The sequence below is a fragment of the Ovis aries genome, chromosome 1, assembly GCF_016772045.2.
Source record: "Ovis aries strain OAR_USU_Benz2616 breed Rambouillet chromosome 1, ARS-UI_Ramb_v3.0, whole genome shotgun sequence".
Classification (NCBI taxonomy): domain Eukaryota; kingdom Metazoa; phylum Chordata; class Mammalia; order Artiodactyla; family Bovidae; genus Ovis; species Ovis aries.
The window spans coordinates 5,549,509-5,571,383 of NC_056054.1; the positions used below are offsets into that span (position 1 = coordinate 5,549,509).

General features: G+C 54.3%; 1 protein-coding gene and 1 long non-coding RNA gene across 5 annotated transcripts in view; both read right to left on the minus strand.

The window, feature by feature from the left end:
- Positions 1-970, minus strand: part of LOC121818811 (uncharacterized) — a 73,941-nt gene extending 72,971 nt beyond the window's left edge. The window contains exons 1-2 of the long non-coding RNA XR_009600460.1: positions 530-970; positions 25-349 (exon numbers count right to left, since the gene is read on the minus strand). This is a non-coding gene — a long non-coding RNA (uncharacterized LOC121818811). The remainder of the gene's footprint in view (positions 1-24; positions 350-529) is intronic.
- Positions 1-21,875, minus strand: part of AGAP1 (ArfGAP with GTPase domain, ankyrin repeat and PH domain 1) — a 576,306-nt gene that overhangs the window by 493,097 nt on the left and 61,334 nt on the right. The window lies entirely within an intron of this gene.

The following is a 21,875-nucleotide window of genomic DNA, read 5'->3' on the forward strand; positions in this document are numbered from 1 at the left end:
CCTGCAGCCTGAGTCCAGCATTACCTCCTGACTCCTCTGGCCTGTGTCCACCATCACCCGTCATCTCCTGACTCCTCCCGCCTCTGTCCAGCATCACTCCGTCACCTCCTGATTCCTCCAACCTGTGTCCAGCATCGCCCCATCACCTCCTTACTCTTCCAGTGTGTCCACCATCACCCCATCACCTCCTGACTCCTGCAGCCTGAGTCCAGCATTACCCCGTCACCTCCTGACTCCTCCAGCCTGTATCCACCATCACCCCGTCACCTCCTGACTCCTCCAGCCTGTGTCCAGCATCACCCTGTCACCTCCTGACTCCTCCAGCCTGTGTCCAGCATCACCCCATCACCTCCTGACTCCTGCAGCCTGTGTCCAGCACACCGTCACCTCCTGACTCCTGCAGCCTGAGCCTCCACACCTCCTGTCAGCCTCCTGACTCCTCCAGCCTGTGTCCAGCATCACTCCGTCCTGATTCCTCCAACCACCATGTGTCCACTCCTTCCAGCCTGTGTCCAGCATCACCCGTCACCTCCTGACTCCTGCAGCCTGTGTCCAGCATCACCCCGTCACCTCCTGACTCCTGCAGCCTGAGTCCAGCATTACCCTGTCACCTCCTGACTCCTCCAGCCTGTGTCCAGCATCACTCCGTCACCTCCTGATTCCTCCAACCTGTGTCCGGCATCGCCCCATCACCTCCTTACTCTTCCAGTGTGTCCACCATCACCCCATCACCTCCTGACTCCTGCAGCCTGAGTCCAGCATTACCCCGTCACCTCCTGACTCCTCCAGCCTGTATCCACCATCACCCCGTCACCCCCTGACTCCTCCAGCCTGTGTCCAGCATCACCCTGTCACCTCCTGACTCCTCCAGCCTGTGTCCAGCATCACCCCGTCACCTCCTGACTCCTGCAGCCTGTGTCCAGCATCACCCCGTCACCTCCTGACTCCTGCAGCCTGAGTCCAGCATTACCCTGTCACCTCCTGACTCCTCCAGCCTGTGTCCAGCATCACCCTGTCACTTCCTGACTCCTCCAGCCTGTGTCCAGCATCACCCCGTCACCTCCTGACTCCTGCAGCCTGTGTCCAGCATCGCCCCGTCACCTCTGGACTCCTCCAGCCTGTGTCCAGCATCGCCCTGTCACTTCCTGACTCCTCCAGCCTGTGTCCAGCATCACCCCGTCACCTCCTGACTCCTGTAGCCCGTGTCCAGCATCACCCCGTCACCTCCGGACTCCTCCAGCCTGTGTCCAGCATCGCCCTGTCATCTCCTGACTCCTCCAGCGTGTCCACCATCACTCCATCACCTCCTGACTCCTGCAGCCTATGTCCAGCATCACCCCCGTCCCTCCCAGGCACTCTCCGCAACAATACCACCTTCTCCGGATGTACAAACAGCTGTCATTCCTGAAAGGCTGCTGTAACCCCTGAGGTTCTTTCTTGAAAGCCTTCGAGATCTTCCAGGGTAAACACAGAACAATGAAACCTTCCTGCTCGCTCTTCAAACAACCACATCACACAGCTTTCTTCTTACAGGTTTCAAGCTTTGCCACCAACTGTGGTCATACTTCAGGATGTCCCTGTGGCTGAAGGACATCCATGGTAATAACCTCATTAGGGTTTTAGTTTTTGTTTTCTTTTTAAATGGCTTCCATTCACGTATTTTCATCAGTTTCACACTCGGTCCTTTAAAAACTGAGCATCACAGATAATCATCCTACTTTAGCGTCAAAGAACAAGGTTGGAGTCTCAGCACCCCCGGTCCCAGTGTAAGTTTCAAAGCATCAATCTCTTTGAGCTTCAGCTTCTTGGTAAGAAAACCCCACTCCATCCCTCACGCGCTCATCAGACAATGCAACAAGCTCTGCGGTAGTGCGGTGTGAGCTGGGAAGTCACAATGTAAGGGCAGCGGGTAGCAGCTGTCCTTCACCATCACCGTGGCAGGCCCGCGCCATGACGGCCGAAACCCTCCAGCTTCCCTCCCCACTGCTCAGAAACAGAGCAAGCACCTCTCCCAGAGCCGTTCCGAGATTCTCTCTTGGCTTTTTTTTCCCCTTCCACCCTCGTGGCTCAGACAGTAAAGAACCTGCCTGCAATGCAAGAGACTCAGGTTTGATCCCCGGGTCGGGAAGATCGCCTGGAGGAGAAAATGGCAACCCACTCCAGTACTCCTCCCTGGGGAATTCCATGGACAGAGGAGTCAAGTGGGCTTCAGGCCATGGGGTCACAAAGAGTCGGACACGACTGAGCGACTAACACTTTTCACTTTCATTCCTGAAGCCTCGCTGGGCAGACTCATCCGGGTCTGCAGCACACCCTTCCCTAACCTAAAAGCCGTAATCTGGCCAACAGACCCTGGAAACGGGACAAAAGCTGAGGACACCATCACTTTGCTTCCTGAGTCTCTTTCCAAGGTGATTAAACTGGGTATCTTTCAATTGCAACAGGTGATAACAAAACTCTTAATTCTTCTAAGACTTGAACTATCAAAAGAAAACAATTTTAAGATCCATATTTATACGTCTGAACAGAAACAGATGCCTAAGATGCAGGATTTGTACGACAGGCATGTAGACAGGAATATACTTTAGAAGGGTAACTTTCACCTTAAAACTGAAAAACTGTCAAGCTTTAAAAACACAAATATGTAAATAGTGCGTTGTGATTTCTTTTTTAATTCTGGTGAAAATATATACAACATAAAATTCACCACCCTACACACGTTAACCACGGATGTCAGTGGCACCAGGAGCACCCATTACCATCTTTAAGGTCTCCAGCCTCTCGCTGTGTGTGTTAGTCTCTTAGTCCTGTCCAGCTTTTTGTGACCCCGTGGACTACAGCCCTTGGTCCATGGGATTCTCCAGGCAAGAATACTGGAGTGGGGTGCCATTCCCTTCTCCAGGGGACCCTCTGTCCACGGGATTCTCCAGGCAAGAATACTGGAGTGGGGTGCCATTCCCTTCTCCAGGGGATCTTCTGAGCCCAGGCATCAAACGTGGTCTCCCATACTGCGGGCAGGCTCTTTACTGTCTGAGCCACCAGGGAAGCCCACCATGTCAGGCCTGCCCTCCTTACTACCCCTGGCATCTTGGTGAGAAGACAGTGACATGATCATTGCTGGTTTCTCACAAAGATGCCAGGAGCGGTAAGGCAGGCAGGGCATGGGACCCACGGGGAGGGTGCCCAGCGGGTCCCGGGCCCAGGCCCAGCTCCGGGCTCCATGCCCACCGGGCTCTGGCCCTCAGAGTCCAGTCCAGATACAGGGTGCCCTGCCTCTCATGACGGGTGGTCCTGACGAAGGCCCCATCACCGCTGACCCTGGGTTGGCCCCTGTGAGCACCGCCCTCTACCCCCCAACCCTGTTCACACCAGGCCCAGCTTGGGGTTTTTCAATCAGCACAAAGGCCATCTATCAGCTCAGAGCCGCAGACATGAGGCTTTTGTGCAGCGCTGACAGAGGGTGACATTTCAGGGACGGCCAGCCCGCCCTGCCTCCTGGAGGAGGGGCGGACAAGCCCACGATGAAAGCCCTTTTTGTTTAGGGCTCAATTAGCCCAGAAGCCATCGGAGGGTGAAGGCCAACACACTCCGTGCTTGGAAGAGTCACCTAAAATCACCCCCCGCGCCGGCCTGCCCACCGACCACACAGTCGTGCGCTGTGAGGACTCTGGGCCACCACCGACCCAGCAGGTGACCTGAGAGGGTTCCATGGCTTCCAAACACACACGGGAGTCCATTCCAAGCAGGCAGTCAGTGAGGCAGCGCTCATCCCGGCCAAGGTTCCGGGCAGAGGGTCAAGACAGCTGGGATTAAATCAAAGCTGTCCAGCAGAGCCCACGGGCTACGGCAGTTGAAATGAGGCGGGCTCGACCCAGATGTGCCGTGAGTGGACAGCGCCCCACAGTCCAAAGGATGGAACCCATCCTCCCCCAGTAAATCCCAGACTGCGTGGATCGGCAAGATGGGACTGTGGGTGTGCTGGTTTAGATATCACGTATTCACGTCTCGGGTAAAGTCATTCCGCCTGCCCCCTTTCAGCTTTTTATGTGGCAATGTGAGAATTTCATAAGACTCGAGGTTTACATTGTGTTTCCACTGGGCAGATATGCTAGGGGACCGCAAGAAAGTGGACTGCGGAGAGACTGCAGGGGTGGAGTGTGGCAGGCATGGTGTGGATGCCGGATAGATGTCTGTGGGGGCGGGGAGAAGCAGGGTTGACCAGAGGGAGAAGCCAAGGACAGCTCTGCCAGCCCCCAGGGAGCCCAGGAAAGCGTGCAGGCTGTTGGCATCACCAGGCTGGGCTGACATGGCCAGACCGCCATGCCAGGCAGCCCACCGGAGGAGGGTACAAAGGGATGCGTCTCTGCGGTGCTCACAGTGGCCGTGAGCACGCAGCATGACCGCTGGTGAACGTCCCAGAGACACACACAATGAAGTTCTCAAGACCAGATGCCGGGTCAACTCATCACAAAGAGAAGAAGGTCCCAGGTCACAGAGCGCAAATGTTCCCTGAGCACCGCCTGTATTCCTGGCTAGAATAAACCTCACAAACCTCGGTGCAGCTGGAGCCTGCGCTGATAACACACACACACACACACACACACACACACACACACACACACACACACACACACACACACACACACACACACACACACGCGCAGCCCAATTTTAAAAGCCTGGAGAATGAGACGAGTGTCAAGATAGAGGGTTTGGATGCAGACCCACGGCACACAGGTAAACAATGCCCGAACCCTATCTCTGCTGCAGAGAGCACCCCTCCTGTACTATCAGGAACAAAACGGAGAGTCACGTAAGATGCAGCTTTAAATGCCATCCCCAAGCAGAGAGTGGAGGACATGTCCATGTGTGCTGGGGAGCCCTGGACCGGTCAAGATGTCAAGGGATTACCAGGAAGACATCCTTTATTCTACCTGACACTACTAAATAAGAAATACACACGGATATAAAATGTACTTGAAACCTCCTAAACTTCAAGCTGCCCGAGGAACCCCATGTGACCCTGAGCTTACTCACATGCCTTGCCCCTCTTCGATGTCACACGTATGATGCAGGGAAATGCGCTAGCTGCCTCCACTAAGCTGACCTGTGATTGGACAACGGCACTGCACCGGCTGGGAGCAGGGGCGGGCAGTGTGGCCGGACCAGTCGTCCAGCAGCTGCTGATCAGTCTCTGCTGCCAAGCACAGGGCGGGTGAGTCACCCCCAGCGGCCCGCCGCCCTGACGGGAGAGCTTCACAGTACCTGGGGGTCAGAGAAGGGGCACAAACCTGCTGCGCAGATTTCAGAGTCTGTGGCTCCTTCTGCTCCGGGCCCTGCAGCATCACTGACTGAGACCTTCTCCAGCCACAACAGTTCTGACACCAAACGTGTGCGTTTCCTCCACACCAACAGCTGATGGAACAGCTCCAACTCCCGGTCCTCCATGTGGTGCCTGAGATTCAGCACACTCTCCCATCCAACTACTAACCAGGCCCGGCCCTGCTTGGCTTCCAAGATCAGAGGAGACCGGGCGCGGTCAGGGCGGTATGGCCTCAGGCTTAGATTCAGGCACACTGGGACACTACCCAGAACTGGTGTCAGGCCCTACCGGCTAAGGGCCTGGACCCACAAGCTCGCCCCCACCTCGGATGCCAACGAGGATCAGTCAGGCGCCTGCCATCCCTCAGCATGGCCAGCTCTGATCCAGGGGTCCCCACCTCCCCTCCTTGGGTTCCATAATTTACCAGAAAGGCTCCCAGACTCTGGAACAGTCTACTTACCTGTTTATTATAAAGGACACAAGTGAGGAGGCGCCGGACGGGGGCCATGTGTAGGCAAGTCATGCAGAAGCTGGAGCTCCAGGTGTTCACTGCTCAGGAGTTCTATTTACAGAGATTAATCTCCAGCTCCTCTTCCCTCCCCAGAGGTCGGGGGAGGGGAGGGAAGTTCCAGCTCTGTTTACTTGATTGGTCTGATGACCACTCACTCCATTCCGAGTCTACTCAGCTGCTGCTGCTGCTGCTAAGTCGCTTCAGTCATGGTCGACTCTGTGCGACCCCACAGACAGCAGCCCACCAGGCTCCCCCGTCCCTAGGATTCTCCAGGCAAGAACTCTGGAGTGGGCTGCCATTTCCTTCTCCAAAGCATGAAAGTGAAAAGTGAAAGTGAAGTCGCTCAGACGTGTCCAACTCTTAGCGACCCCTTGGACTGCAGCCCACCAGGCTCGTCGGTCCATGGGATTTTCCAAGCAAGAGTACTGGAGTGGGGTGCCATTGCCTCCTCCAAGGCTACCCAGGGCCTCCTCCTAAGTCACCGTGTCAGCACCAGCTCAGCTGCGACTCAAGGGGCTCAGGAGTAACCAAGGGCGCGCCTATCACCCAGGAAATGCCAAGGGTTTTTAGGAGATCAGTGGCAGGAACTGGGGACAAGACCACATACATTTCTTCTTAAGAGACCGTACTGGAAAAATAAGCCGGTGATGGCTACCAGGGCCCAAGCCACTTAACCCGCTGGCCCCTAAGAAGGAAGGAACGCGCTCTGTAAGGATCCCAAGTGGGGACGTGGAAGGTGACCACCCAGAGCGCGAGGAGCAGAACCGGTTACAAGGTCTCAGGGAGCGGAGTAGGGGAGGAAGGAGCAGGCGGGAACTTCTGCGTTCCATCACAAGCCCTGTCTGTCCCGTTACACCAAGAATCAGGAAGAATGAGCCACAACCGAAGCGGCAAAAGCATCAACTGAGAGAGGAGGAAAAGCCAGTGAAACCCCATCGGAGGGGACAGGCAGCTGCTCTGAGCTGGAGCAGCCTCTGTGGGCTCCTCTTCCACGTCACCTCATCCACCCCTGGGGGTCACGCCCCCGTACCTCCAGCCTGTTTCTAAACTACGGAAATACCCGGCCCCAGAAGCCAAAGGCACCCTCTTGTCCAGACAGGTTCTTAACAGCTTGGCTCACCTGCTTCTCCGCACCGCGCCCAAGCACGCACAGCTCCACACTCCCTGGTGACAACGTGCATGGGCGGGGAGTCGGCCCCCCAAGACCCTCCTTACACTCCTGAGCAAGGCCCCTTCAGCAGGGAAGGAAGAGGCGTTTCCGCTCTTGGCAGATTCTCAGCTCCTTTCCTGTTTTATTTTTTTTTTAAATTATTTATTTTCAATTGGAGGATAACTGCTTTACGAATATTGTGTGGGTTTCTGCCAGACATCAACAGGAATCAGCCACAGGTCCCCTCCCTCTCGAACACCTGTCCCACCTCCCACCCTATCCTGTTCTGATTAACCTGTAAGATTTTCTTTTTTTATGAACCCTTGTTAAAGTCGTTACTGAATCTGTCACAATACTGTTTCTGTTCTACGTTCTGGTGTTTCGGCCACGAGGCCAGTGGGATCTCAGCTCTCTAACCAGGGATGGATCCCGCACCCCTTGCGATGGAAAGAGCAGAAGTGGTAACCACGGGGGCACGTGCCCGCTGACAAGACGCTGGAGCCTCGCGATCGCCCCACAGCGCCCCACACACAGACGCGCTGTCGGCGGCCGTGCTTTGAAACCTGGCGCTCCTTTACGTGACTGAGTGACCCTTCCGCTCCCCATGCCCCCGCATGTGCGCATCCCTCACTCTGGGGGGGGTCTGAGGCTGGTCACTTTCCCAGGCTAATCAGACACCGCTGCGATCCTACGGAATGTCCAGAGGCCAGCCATGAGCAGCCAATGGCGGCAGCCAGAGCCTGTGCTGGCCTCCCGTAACCGTTCCCTGCTTTGCCGGGCCTGGGCCCGTGTTCCCACCCGCTGGGTTTATATGGTCCTCGCCCCACTGTTTTGCGTGTAGCTACTCAACCACACTCAGCCCCTCAGGCAGCGCGAGCTGAGCCCTTCCGAGACCCCTTCCCGGCCATCTGCATGCACTTTCCCCGGGGCCTCCTCTTCTGCCTGCCGACTTGGTCCCGAGCGCCGTGCCTGCCGGACCACTGCCCCCGCACCGGGGGTGGCTGTAGGCATCACCCATCAGACGGCTGTCCCGGGAGCCCCGCTGGGACGCCCAGACACACAGGCCTCCAAGAACAGGTGCACCTCACGCTGCTGGTCTCTCTGCCTTCCCAGGGGTCACCGCAGGCCGCGCAGTAATGAGCAGGGAGGTCAGGGTCCTGAGGACACAGGGAAGCCCCCTGTGGGAGGGTACAGCTTTCTCAGAAGAAAAACCTCTCTCTCCCACATCTTCTCTTTTGAAAAGAAGGGACTACTTCCCCTGAAGTCAACAGGAGATGGTTCGAAAGAGACAAGCCTCCCTCTCCCATCTCAGGAAATAGTAGTGACTTTACAGAAAAAAGAAAAGGACACGAGGAACAGAGGAAAGTCAAGATAAAAGAAAAGACGACTCTTTCCAATAAAGCAAACATCTAGAATATGAACTATGCAAATCTGTGCGTTAATACTTTTCCCCAACCTTCTCCCAGGTTACAGGAATGCGGAAGGGGGTGCGGGGTCTGTGGGTCACCAGGGCCAAGCACCTGGCCCACCAGGGCGTGGACTGTGCTGCTCATGAAGCCAGACAAGTGACAAAGAGTAGGGGGAGACAGGGGTCAAGGACGAGGTGGCCGCCCACTGACACTTTCCTCAAGAGCTCATCATCAAATTGGTTCCTCCAAGCTTCAGCCTCAGTTGCGTGGCTCCCTGGCCGCTTCCCAAGCTTCAAGCGTCACATCCCACCTGCACGGTTCGCTGCCACCTTCGGGCCCCATGTGACACTGTCACTTACTCCTCTTCAATCAAACCTTTATTATAGAGTATGTGCAGCCCAAGTAGTATTATGCTGCAGAAGACTCAAGACCCTTCGTTGCAAGGAGATCCAACCAGTCCGTCCTAAAGGAGATCAGTCCTGAATATTCATTGGAAGGACTGATGCTGAAGCTGAAACTCCAATACTTTGGCCACCTGATGTGAAGAACTGACTCATTGGAAAAGACCCTGATGCTGGGAAAGATTGAGGGCGGGAGGAGAAGGGAACGACAGAGGATGAGACGGTTGGATGGCATCACCGACTCCATGGACACGAGTTTGAGCAAGCTCCAGGAGATGGTGAAGGACAGGGAGCCCAGGCGTGCTGCAGTCCATGGGGTCACCAAGAGTTGGCCACAACTGTGCAGCTGAACCACAATACTGATGAACTGAAGTCTAGGTTTCTTTTTAATGCAAATTGAAAGATAAACATAACCAACCAACATGGCGCCCAACACACTGAGGAGGCACTCGATCATACCAGCTGCGACAGGCTCACCACACCCGGAGCCCCCACCGCGGGCGGAGAACTTGGTCTTCACGTGCCTGCAGTGTTTCCAAACCTCCTTACATCCGCTGCACTTACAACTAACTACGTCACTTAATTAAATATTACACAAATCGATTAAACGGAAGTTTTAATAAGAGTAGCCATAATTACATCATTTGATTAAACATTATACAAATTGATTAAATGGGAAATTCAATAAGAGGGATTTCTTTTTGCTTTAAAAATGACAGGGAACGTTTTGGGAAGATTCCATGAAGATGAGCTGCTTCTTTAAAAGAAAACACTGTTTAAGTAAAGGTGCTTAAGTGAAAGAGAAGAAAATGAAGCCTCTCACTCGTGTCCGACTCTCTGCGACTCCATACACTGTAGCCTGCCAGGCTTCTCCATCCACGGAGTTTTCCAGGCGAGAATACTGCGGTGGGTTGCCTTTCCTTTTCCAGGGGATCTTCCCAACCCAGGGATCGAACCTGGGTCTCCCGCACTGCAGGCAGACTCTTTTCCGTCTGAGCCACTAGGGAAGCTCAAGATACCTTTAAGGACAGGGATGAGGCAGCAAACACCGAACAGAGGCCACAACGCTGCTTCTCATTTAGTCACGCACATCCACGCATGTTCCAGAGGGGCCTCGGGACAACACTGGCTGCCCGCCGCCCCACACCGGTGCCCTGGGAGACCCTGAAGGCACATGCTCACTAGCACATAGCAGGTTCTCATCAGCTGACTGAAGGCAGCGAAGACACACACACAGACACACACACACAGACACACACAGACACACACACAGAGACAGACACACACACACACAGACACAGACACACACACACGAGACTGCTGGGGGACCCTGGAAGGCTGTGGAGAGGTAACTGCAGGCATTTCAGAGGCTCCGAGGGGACCAGGACTGAGAAGATGGGGAAGGAAGTGTCTGCGTCCCTGGGCAGGCCCCGCCCCCAGGTGCAGACAAGGGGCAGGAGATAGCAGGTGCAGAGATGCTGGCGGGGGGGAGGGCAGAGGAAGAGGGGAGGACGCACGCAGTGCAGAGCAGGGGGAGCCCCATTCCCTGGAGAACCAGCCTGACCCGCGAGGACCGGAGACTCGGGTCCTGGGCTCCGACCACTCACCCACAGACACCTGCAGGGGAGGCCTCAGGCCACCATCCCCACGAGCTCCAGGACAGCGCCGTCGGGGCAGGCGTCAGTGCCGCTAAGCCAACCGCAACGCTGAGAGGTCCTGAACGTCCTGGAGTCGTGCCGCTGGCAGAAGCTGTCGCACTGCACGCTCTCAGGGCCCGGCCGTGGTGAAGACGGGCCAACTGAGCCTGAGCGGACGAGGCAGAACCCAGTCCTGCAGGGACGCAGAGGAGCCCTCAGCGATGCTAGGAGGTTAACACGTCTGCCTGCTGCTGCTGTTCAGCAAACTGCAGTGGCGCTCAAATTCAAACCGTGCTTGAGCCCAGGCCAGCGCCAGAGCAGAGAGCTGACCGTGGTCTCTGGACCTCCAGGACAGGGAAGAGCGGGGTGGTCACCATTCCCTGCCCGAGTGTCCACTCCACCCCTGGGCCCTGTTGGCCTCTTTCCATAAGCCAATTCGTCCTTCTGTTTTCTGGGAGAGCTGTCATTACGACAAAGCGTCACAATTTCCCTACCATACAAAAGGGTTTTCCCAGTAAAATACACATCAGAAAACGGCCTGGGAAATGGATTTCTATACAGGGGAGAGGCACAGGGGGTCGACATTTTAACCTTCCCCACAGACAGTGGACCGGAGTGACGGAAACACCTCTCACCTGCAGGGTCCAGCGTGGGAGCCACCAGCCACACGAGGAACTGGACTTGTCATTTAACTGACATTTAAACAGTCACTCATGGCTCACTGCGGCCCCACTGGAGAGCGGGGCGCTAGATAATACATTCATATTTAAAGTAGGTTATTGTGAAGAGGAAGACACCTGAGGCTCCCGGAGTCATACTACTTGCCAGGCACTGTCCTAAATAACCACCTCCATGCACCATCATACTTAATCCTGATAAAAGCATTATCATAATGAAACACAGTAAAAAAAAAAAAAATAGTTCAGCAGCAAAACATCCTTTGAAGATTTTTGGATATCCATGACATGAGCAGCTCTGGGTAGATACACACTTCACAGCGGCCTCAGGAATCCTTTCATCACAAAAGACAAAGCAAGCGCATCTCCGTAACATCACTAGAATATAAGAGCCTGGCAGGGTCCTCTAAGAGTCCCCTCCCACATGTCACACCGGTAGGCAGGGTAACCTCGAGGTGTGGGACAACGCAGGCTACAGGGAGTTCAGTTCAGTTTAGTCGCTCAGTGGTGTCCGACTCTTTGTGACCCTGTGAACTGCAGCACACCAGGCCTCCCTGTCCATCACCAACTCCTGGTCCAAACTCATGTCCATTGTGTCGGTGATGCCATCCAACCATCTCATCCTCTGTCGTCCTCTTCTCCTCCTGCCCTCAATCTTTCCCAGCATCAGGATCTTCTCAAATGAGAGAGCTCATTTGAAAAGGTGGCCAAAGTATTGGAGTTTCAGCTTCAACATCAGTCCTTTCAATGAACACCCAGGACTGATCTCCTTTAGGATGGACTGACTGGATCTCCTTGCAGTCCAAGGGACTCTCAAGAGTCTTCTCCAACACCACAGTTCAAAAGCATCAATTCTTCGGCACTCAGCTTTCTTCACAGTCCAACTTTCACATCCATACATGACCACAGGAAAAACCATAGCCTTGACTAGATGGACCTTTGTTGACAAAGTAATGTCTCTGCTTTTTAATATGCTATCTAGGTTGGTCATAACTTCCCTTCCAAGGAGTAAGCATCTTTTAATTTCATAGCTGCCATCACCATTGGAGCCCAGAAAAATAAAGTCAGCCACTGTTTCCACTGTTTCTTCATCTGCTTGCCATGAGGTGATGGGACCAGATGCCATGATCTTAGTTTTCTGAAAGTTGAGCTTTAAGAGAGAGAACACTAAATGAAGAACCTTTTGAGAGCATTCCTTTAACGCCCTTCAAACAGACACTGCAAAGCTGAGCACGGCTCCTTCACCTCAGTTTGCAGCACTGTCTGCAGGGCACAGAGCCCCACAGGAGGAGGCTGGTGCCAGAATCCAGGTGACGAAGATGCAAGGATGCAGGCTGACACCTGGCCCCAGGTGTGGCTCACAGCCAGCAGGCCCCCACCGTGTTCAATGGATGGACGATGTGTCAAAACCCAATGTTTAGGAGAGGAAAGCGCGGATACTTCCGCAGAAGAAGCAGAAAGCTCGTCTCAGGTATTCGGCCTGAGCGAGCAGACTGAAATCCTCTCCTGCCGCGCCAGCCTAGGAGGCCTCCTTGGCCCGCTGTATGTCAAACAAGACTGATCTCTGAAGACCACGCTCAGAGTAACACAATCCCCCTCTCCGGAGGGTCTGACTGCTCTAAAGCAAGGCTCAGGGCTGCCATTTACCCCCAGCTCCTTGGTCCAAGGAAAGCATCCTATGAGGTCACGTCTTGGTCATTAGGAGCTTGACCACTTTAAGATTCGATGGGTAGAGGTCGGGGTCCTGATTATAAAGAAGCTTTAAAAGGTTGTGCAGGCTGAAAAGCTGTGCAGGATGAACTGCCAAGGAGAGCCTCCCAACCTCAGAGCTCATGCCCCGCAGTGGGGACACATGACCAACAGCAGCACATTCCTGGGGGCACACAGCGCCCGACCTGGGAACAAGAGGCCCGCATGCATGACCTTCTCATTACAGCCACGTGACCCGGAGCAAGTGCCCCAACCTGCCCGGCCTGTTTCCTTATCTGTGACAGACAGGTGATACCACCCCCTTCACGGGGATTTTGACAAGGATTAAATCAAACAGCATCTTCAAAGAGCCGGCACCCCACCACCCATGAGACACTCAGTAAATGCTGGTTCCTTCTCTCCTCTTGCAGGGCCCCTCCCCAAGCCCTAGCAAAGCTAACTAGGATCAAGAAAATGCAGCGACTTCCTAGAATTTACCCAAAACTTAAAAAAAAAAAAAATCACCCTACCAAAAACAGGATGATAATTCATTATAGCAAGCCAAGTCCCCCAGGGTTGTAATCTAAGGAGTTCTAAAACGACAACAACTTCCTGTCTGACTGTAAAAATAGAACAGTGTTTGTCAAAGACGCTGGATCCAATTAACGTGTTCATTTTCTCCACTGAAGGAGCCACAGCATCTCAGCCAGAGCCCACGGGGAAGGAAATCAGGGCCGATGAGGGGGTGCAGGAAGCTTCCGGGGGACACGGCTGTCCACCAGGGTAAGAGTGAACGCAGGCGTGGACGAAAACACAGCCCCCAGGAGGAAGGCATGAGGCAGAGAGCAGAGCATGGGTGGGATGAGGCAACCCCAGGACAGACAGTCAGACTAGCCATCCCAAGGGGCGGGGGACATGGAGCAGGTCTAGAGCTCAGAGGTGCGGTCCAGGCCGGGCATGGTCTGGAGCTGCAGGCAAGCGCTGGGAGGAGACCCTACAAGTGTCCCCAGTCCCACACCAGGCAGGGGGCACAGACAGCTCCTGTGACCCACAAGGCAGCCCAGGAGGTGAAGACGTGCACCACCGCTCCCCCATGACCCACACACAGGCTGCAGGCAGGGAAGCTGAGCGGCTGGCTTGCCCACGCACGCCACCTGTCTAGAAGGCGCAGAGCCAGGACGGGAGCCCGGGGCGGCCAGGGGCTCTACAACAGAAGCTACAGGGCAGGAAGGGCTCCAGAAAAAGACGGAAAGAAAGCCCCTGGTCTGGATACTAGCAGGCCTCTCCCTGCAAAGCTCCGGGCATGGGGAGAGAGGTTCACATGGCTGGGGGTTGAGGAGGGAATTGGGGGCTTGGGGGCTCACAGGCTGGAGGGGCCCAGGGACCCACGTGTTCAAGAGCAGAGGCTCCAAAACACAGGAAAGAGGCCACGTCCCACCCCCGCAACTGTCCTGGAGGACCCGCCATCTCCTTATTCCTCAACCCCACAGCGGCAAAACACGCACTCGCACGGTATGGTCACTTGATTATAGCCATAATCTGGTACGATTTGACTACACTGCCGGCTTATTACAGTGCAAGAAAATACAGGAAACGTTTCAATTACGCCTCGTGTAACCAACGGATAAAGGAATTGCTGTCCATCGTAGTGGACTTTAAACATCTATTTCTTTCAAGATAAGCTTGCGACGTCTTTGACTCGCAGAGACTTAAAGACTATACACACCCCGAACTCTTAAGCAGACAGATGCGGTCTCCATGTGTTTGGGGTTCTGAGTGTCTGCTCATCTCGACAAAGTCGCAGAACCAGCTAGTTTGTTGGGGGGAAAAACCTCAAGCTGGTTCACGAAGAGCCCCGTGGGTGAGTGAACATGTACAGCCTTGCGTTTCATGAAACGGGAGAAAAGTCAAGCTCAGAGGACATAAGAGAAGGTGCCTTTCAGCCTGGACTGGCAGGCAGCCCCTTCCTCTGCAAGGAGAGGCAGCTTAGGTTCAAACCTGTCAACAGTTTTTAAATCAAAGGCCTTTGTTTCCGCCTTAATCGCTAAGTCAATTACAGCTCTAATCCAAAAAAGGTATTTAATGGGCCTTTATTTAAGTTCACAGATACTCTCCCCAATTACTGAATTAGCAGTGTAATCTTTTTGTATCCTGACCAGACAGGCAGACGGCAATGGCCTCAGAAACTGCCCGGGGTCGTGACGAGGGTCAAGGCCGGTGAGCAGGGAGTCAGGCCCTCCGCTCACACCCCCAGGTCAGTGGAGGGGAAGCCCGAGATAAGGGGCACCTCACTGCACAGCTGGATCCGCTAGGGGGAGTTCAAAGCAACCGCAGCACGCCAGCCACCCCCACTGCCCCAAATCAGCGCAGGAGATCTGTGAGCAGCGCAGGAGATCTGTAAGCAGCGCAGGAGATCTGTGAGGCCCCCCCTGACCCCCAGTGGCTCCTGCCACACCCCAACCCCCAGGGGTTCTCAAAGTCACTGCTGAGAGTTCAGAATTCAAGACACACAGAAATAACACCGGAAATGGTGGCTAGGATCCCACCCAGCTTACAGAGGCCTCTCTGGCCCAAAAGGACACGGAAAGACTGTGTCCACCCCAAGAAAACAAACCGGAAAGTGGAGCCAGGGTTAAGGCGATGACGAGGGCGGCCCGGCGGCACCCAGCTTGGGGACAACTCACCTTGGTGGCCTCTCCCCTCCCGCGGCCTCTCCACGGGGCCTGGAGGCCACAGGAACAGCGCATCCTTCAAGGAAGCACTCAAATCCTCCGTGTGCAGTGAGTCTGATCCATAACCTCTGTGACCTTTCCAACAAGACAGAGGAACTCTGAGCAGGGTGGGGGCACCCTCAGCAGTGGCCTGAGCGTCCCAGAGCAGCAGGGGGTCTAGCAGAGACCGAAACACCTGAGGCCTACTCACAGCCTGCAGAAAGGCGGGGGCACATTCATCAGAAGAATGCTACCGCCAGGAATGGCCACAAACTCGGTGACTGAAAACAACACTCACTGGGGATGTCCCAGGTGGTCCAATGGTTAGGAATCCGCCTTCCACTGCAGGGGGGCGTGGGCTTGATGCCTGGTCTGGAAACTGGCAGCCCACGTGACATGGGGAACCAAGCCCACTCGCCTCAAGTAGAGAGCCCATGGGCCACGACGAAGACCCAGTGCAGGCACACACACAAAAAGAAGTCACAAAACAAAACCACAACATGAATTGACCGCCTTCCCATTCTGGAGGTCAGAGCCTGACCTGGGTCTCACAGGGCTGCAATCAAGGCCCCAGGGAAGAATTGTTCCCTTGCCTTCTCCAAAAGCTTTCAGAATCCACGCACATTCGCGGTCCTGCTGCCAGCTGACCCGCCTGTCTCCCTCTTTCACCTTTAAGTACCCCTGTGATTATGCTGGGCCGACCAGGTAATCCAGAATAATCCCCCATCTCAAAACCGTTAATCCCACCTACCAGGTCCCTTCTGCCCTTTCAGGTAAATACAACCACGGGTTGTGGGGATCAAGGCACGGATCTCTAGGGGTCATTACTCTGCCCACACCACGGGGGGAGAGATGAAGGCAGAAGCACATTACCCCTTGGGCTTAACCTGCTTCTCAACACACGCTCCAGAGCGGTCCCTGGAGCACTGCCTGTAACTGGGAACAACAGAGAACAGACCCCACAGCACCTAACAGGGGTCCAGGGAAATGACTGACGACACCAAGGCCAACAACAGGACCACGGAAGACCTGTGAGAGAGAGAGAGCTCTAACACGCTGATGTCCAAGCGGACCGTGACGGCAAAAAGGCAAACTGCACCACAGGGCTTAGGGGGTTCCATGTATCCTTCCAAAAGAGAAGAACCAACGCCATCTTACGTCATACACAAAAATTAACTTGGAGCAGATCAGAGACCTCACGGGAGGAGGCAGACCCATACACATCCTGGCGGGAAACACAGGATTCAATACCCAGGGCCTTAGGCAGTTATTTCTTAAATGTAACACCAAAGCCTCTCTGACCAAAGGAAAAAAACAGACAAACCGGACTTCATTAAAAACTTTCGTATATCAAAAAACACCATCGTGAAAATGGGAGAAAACATTTGCAAATCATGTATCTGATAAGGGCTCAGTATTCAGAATACACAGAGAACTCTTAGAACTCAACAATAAAAACACAAATAACGAAATTAAAATGTAGGCAAAAGACCTGAATGGGCACTCCTCCCAAGATCTGCAAATGGCCAGTAAGGAAGCATGTGAAAAGGCGTCCAGCACCACCAGTCGGTAGGGAAACACAAACCAAAACCACCAGCAGCTGCGGCTTCACACCCACCGTCAAGAGGACAGGTAACAGCACGTATTGGCAAGAATGTGCAGAAACTGGCCCCGAGACATAGCTCAGCGCAGTTCAGTCACTCAGTCGTGTCCGACTCTTTGCGACCCCATAGACCGCAGCACGCCAGGCCTCCTGTCCATCACCAACTCCCAGAGTCCACCCAGACGCATGTCCATTGAGTCGGTGATGCCATCCAGCCATCTCAATCTCCGTCGTCCCCTTCTCCTCTCGCCTTCAATCTTTCCCAGCACCAGGGTCTTCTCCAGTGAGTCAGCTTTTCGCATCACAGGTACAGCCAGTAGGAGGAGGAGCAGGAACTTACTCACAATGCCCGAAAGGCGGGAGCAACACCAAGCGTCCACCCACGGACGAGTCCACAGACAAAACACAACACACACACACACAATGGAAAGTGAAAGTGAAGGTGAAGCCGCTCAGTCGCGTCCGACTCTGCGACCCGTGGACTGCAGCCCACCAAGCTCCTTCGACCATGGGATGCAGTGGAAGGCAGTCCTAAAAGGAGGAGATTCTTTTTATTTTATTGGAATATAATTGAGCTACAACGTTGTCAGTTTCTGCTGAGCAGCAAAGTCGAACAGTTGCACACGTCATTCACCTACTCTGGTTTGGATCGTCTTCCGATGTAGGGCGTTACAGAGGACTGAGCAGAGTTCCCTGTGCTATGCTGCTGCTGCTGCTGCTGCGAAGTCGCTTCAGTCGTGTCCGACTCTGTGCAACCCCACAGACAGCAGCCCACTAGGTTCCTCTGTCCCTGGGATTCTCCAGGCAAGAACACTGGAGTGGGTTGCCATTTCCTTCTCCAATGCATGAAAGTGAAAAGTGAAAGGGAAGTTGCTCAGTCATGCCCAACTCTTAGCGACCCCATGGACTGCAGCCTACCAGGCTCCTCCGTCCATGGGATTTTCCAGGCAAGAGTACTGGAGTGGGGTGCCATCGCCTTCTCCGCTGAGCTATGCAGTAGCTCCTATTCCTTCTCTGTTTTATATACAGCAGTGTGTATACGTCAGTGAAAAGGGAGGGAATTCTGATACACGCTACAACAGGGATGAAACCTGAAAGCATCAGGCTAACTGAAAGAAGCCTGCCACAAAGACCTCAACTTCTATGATTCTTATTCCACGAAATGTCCAGATTAAGCAGAATCCACAGACAAATTAGAGAGTGCCTGCTAATGCAGACAGAGGTCTTCTGGAGTGACAAAAATGTTCTGGAATTAGATAGTAGTGGATGGCTGGACGACTCTGGGAATACACAAAACCCCACTGCAGCATACAGTTTAAAGTGATGAATCTCATGGTAGGTGAATTACATTTCAATAAAGCTGTTATTTTTTAAAACTAAGAAAACATACCAGATGTCATGGGCATAGAATACCTCAGGAAGCCTCTCCAAGCAATAACAGTAGTAACTTACTCTGGGAACTCAGATCCTGGATATCCTTCAACTTTTAATATCTTCTGTAGTTTCTCTGACAGCGGGCATACTCCACTCTCATGATGAAAAACGTATTAAAATCTTCAAGAACACTTCTTACAGTGAAAGAACCTTCCACCAACACCAGCATCAATCATCCCTGCCCAGCGTGAGGCGTGCTGTGGGCAAGCCCTCACCACCTGCCAGAGAGAAGGTCGCCAAGACCCAAGATGACATCGATGCTGAGCTGCCTGGATGATTCCCCGTCCCAGGACACGCAAATCACCCCCATCTTCCTATCTCGTGCATTGTAAGCTGGCACATATTTTAAAGAGTCTTCAGTGAAATGCGCAATGAATTTTCCCCCTTAATTATAAACAGACCCATCTGAAGCTACAGTAACGTGTTCACAAGCACAATTCTGCACATACTGAACTCCACCCCACAGTACGGCGGGGCTCCTCGTGGAGTCGCCCTGGGCAACACCTGTGGCTGACAGTGCAACGGTGGTGTCACACTCTAGAGCGGTGGGGCACTGCTGCAGCTCTCTCATCAAGCCTTCCAAGGCTGCCTCCTTCATCAGGAACGCGGCCCCATCCCCGGGTAACACTGATCCTCTGGCAAACACAGACAAGGCTTCCTGGAAGGCAGGGCGAGGGAGGGTGGGCTGCACTCTTGCGGGCCCTTGTGCTCCTGAGGCCAGGACTGGAGGGTCGCTGGGCTCAAGCAGAGCGAAAGGACAAGGATGGAGCCGGGAGAACAATCTGGAAGGGCTCTGAATATTTTCCAGGACTTAGGTCAGGTTTCAACACATGTGGTTTTCCCGGTCACACTCTATTCTTAGAGTCCATCATGCGCATCAAAGGTGCCGGGAGGCAGGGACACAGAGAGGCCCCGGGGGGCAGAGCCGGTCAGACGCAGACACGTGTCCACGGGGGACGAGGAGCAGGCACTGGGGGGGACTTTCGGGGGAGGGGAGTGGCTCAAAATACAGGGGAAAACAGGTGGCTAAAGTCGTACGAGGGAGATACGCAACAGGACAACAGAGTTAAATAAAGAATAAATAACGGACGGAGGGAAACGAGGAACCTGCGTCCAAAAGAGCTGAATGCTCGGGACTCCTCACCCCGAGGAGAAGAATGTGGCTGTACAGGCACACTCACACATCACACACAGAGACACACACACAGAGACACACACTCACACACAGACACACAGCAGAGAGAAACACACAGAGACATACAACACAGAGACGCACACACAGAGACACACAACACAGACACACAACACAGAGACGCACACACAGAGACACACAACACAGAGACACACAACACAGAGAGACACACAGCAGAGAGAAACACACACAGAGACAGAGACACAACACAGAGACACACAACACAGAGACACACAACACAGAGACACACAACACAGAGACGCACACACAGAGTTAAATGAAGAATAAATAACGGACGGAGGGAAACGAGGAACCTGCGTCCAAAAGAGCTGAATGCTCGGGACTCCTCACCCCGAGGAGAAGAATGTGGCTGTACAGGCACACTCACACATCACACACAGAGACACACACACAGAGACACACAGCACAGAGACACACACAGAGACACAGAGAGACACACACACTCAGAGGAGAAGAACGTGGGGCATGGCTGCACAGGCACACTCACACAACACTCAGAGACACACACTCAGAGACACACACCACAGAGACACACTCACACACAGACACACAGCAGAGAGAAACACACAGAGACAGAGACACACGACAGAGACACACACAGAGAGACAGACACACAACAAAAACACACAGAAACATACAAGCATATGTGCACACAGAGACACACACACAGAGACACACAGCAGAGACACACAAAGGGAGACATACGAGTATGCATGCACACACACGAGACAGACACACAGAGACACACAACACAGACTCAAAGACACACAAGCATGCAGCACACACACAAACACAGAAACACACATACAAAGAGACACACAACCATGCAAGCACACACACACAGAGACAGACACACAGCACAGAGACACACACACAGAGACACACAGAGAGACACACAGACACACACAACACAAGAGACACACATACGAAGAGACACACAACCATGCAAGCACACACACACAGAGACATACATACACAGAGACACACAACCACGCAAGCACACACGCACAGAGACAGACACACAACACAGAGACACACACACACACACGGGCTAACTCAGACACGCACACAGACACACAAAGGCCCCGTGAGGAGCTGAACAACCTCTGGGAATGCACAGGTTCACCACGTGCCCCGAGTACAGAGCGACACCCTCTCCCAGGCAGAGGGTCTCACCCCTCCACGCAGCGGCCCCCGCCAGGTGCCTGGTACTCCTGCCACTTCCAGACGGGGCCTGAGGCTCGAGGGGCTGACCGCCAGGCCCTGGGCCCAGGGACGTCAGTTCCAACAGCGCCTGCTCTCAGGCCAAACCCAGCCCAGTACTGCCAGGGGAGCGAACCCGTCAGGGACCAAAACCTCTGTCCCTCGAGGCAGGCCTGCAGGAAGCACCCACGTGCCACACACAGTTCAGGGCAAATCGAAAACGCCTCCGCGACCGGGGAAACGGCCACCTTCACACGCGGGCCCAGATACACAGGCAGGAGCCGCTCTGGGCCAGGTGGTCTGCGTGGGCTCTGGCCCCACCGTCCACGCTGTGACCCACGACAAGACCAGGAGGCCAGCTCTGGCTATGGGCTGGTGGGAGGACTAAGCGGGTTCCTCCGGGTTACGCTCCCAAATAGCTCTCGGGACAGAAAAAGCCAATAAACTTCATCGACTCGACTGCCATCGTCAGCATCGCTGGCTCTCCACGTTTCACTAGTTCTCGAAAGCCGGCATCTCTGGGACGAGTTCAGGCTCCATTCCTTTCACCAAATCAGGAAAACCCCGAGCCTCCGCCCCGCACCGCCATCTCGCGGTGCTCTTTGCGGGCTCCACAGCGCTGGTCCTCAGGAGGGCAGGAGCCAAGCAAGGCTTTTCCAGCCCTAAAGAAACATCAGCATGGCGCGAGGCACAGCTTCGAAGAGGAAAGACGTTTGTGAATCGCGGGGAAGGAGCGAGTGCCTGAGAGGGGTTAGGCAGCCCAGGTGCCCACCCTCCCCTCCCCTCCCCTCCCCGGAGCGGGACCCAGCCTCCAGGCTCTGCTCTGAATGCCAGCAGGAAGCAGACCTGTTGGCAAGGCCACAGACCCATGGGCTCCAGCAGCCTTCCCAGACTGAACCGTAGACCCCAACGCC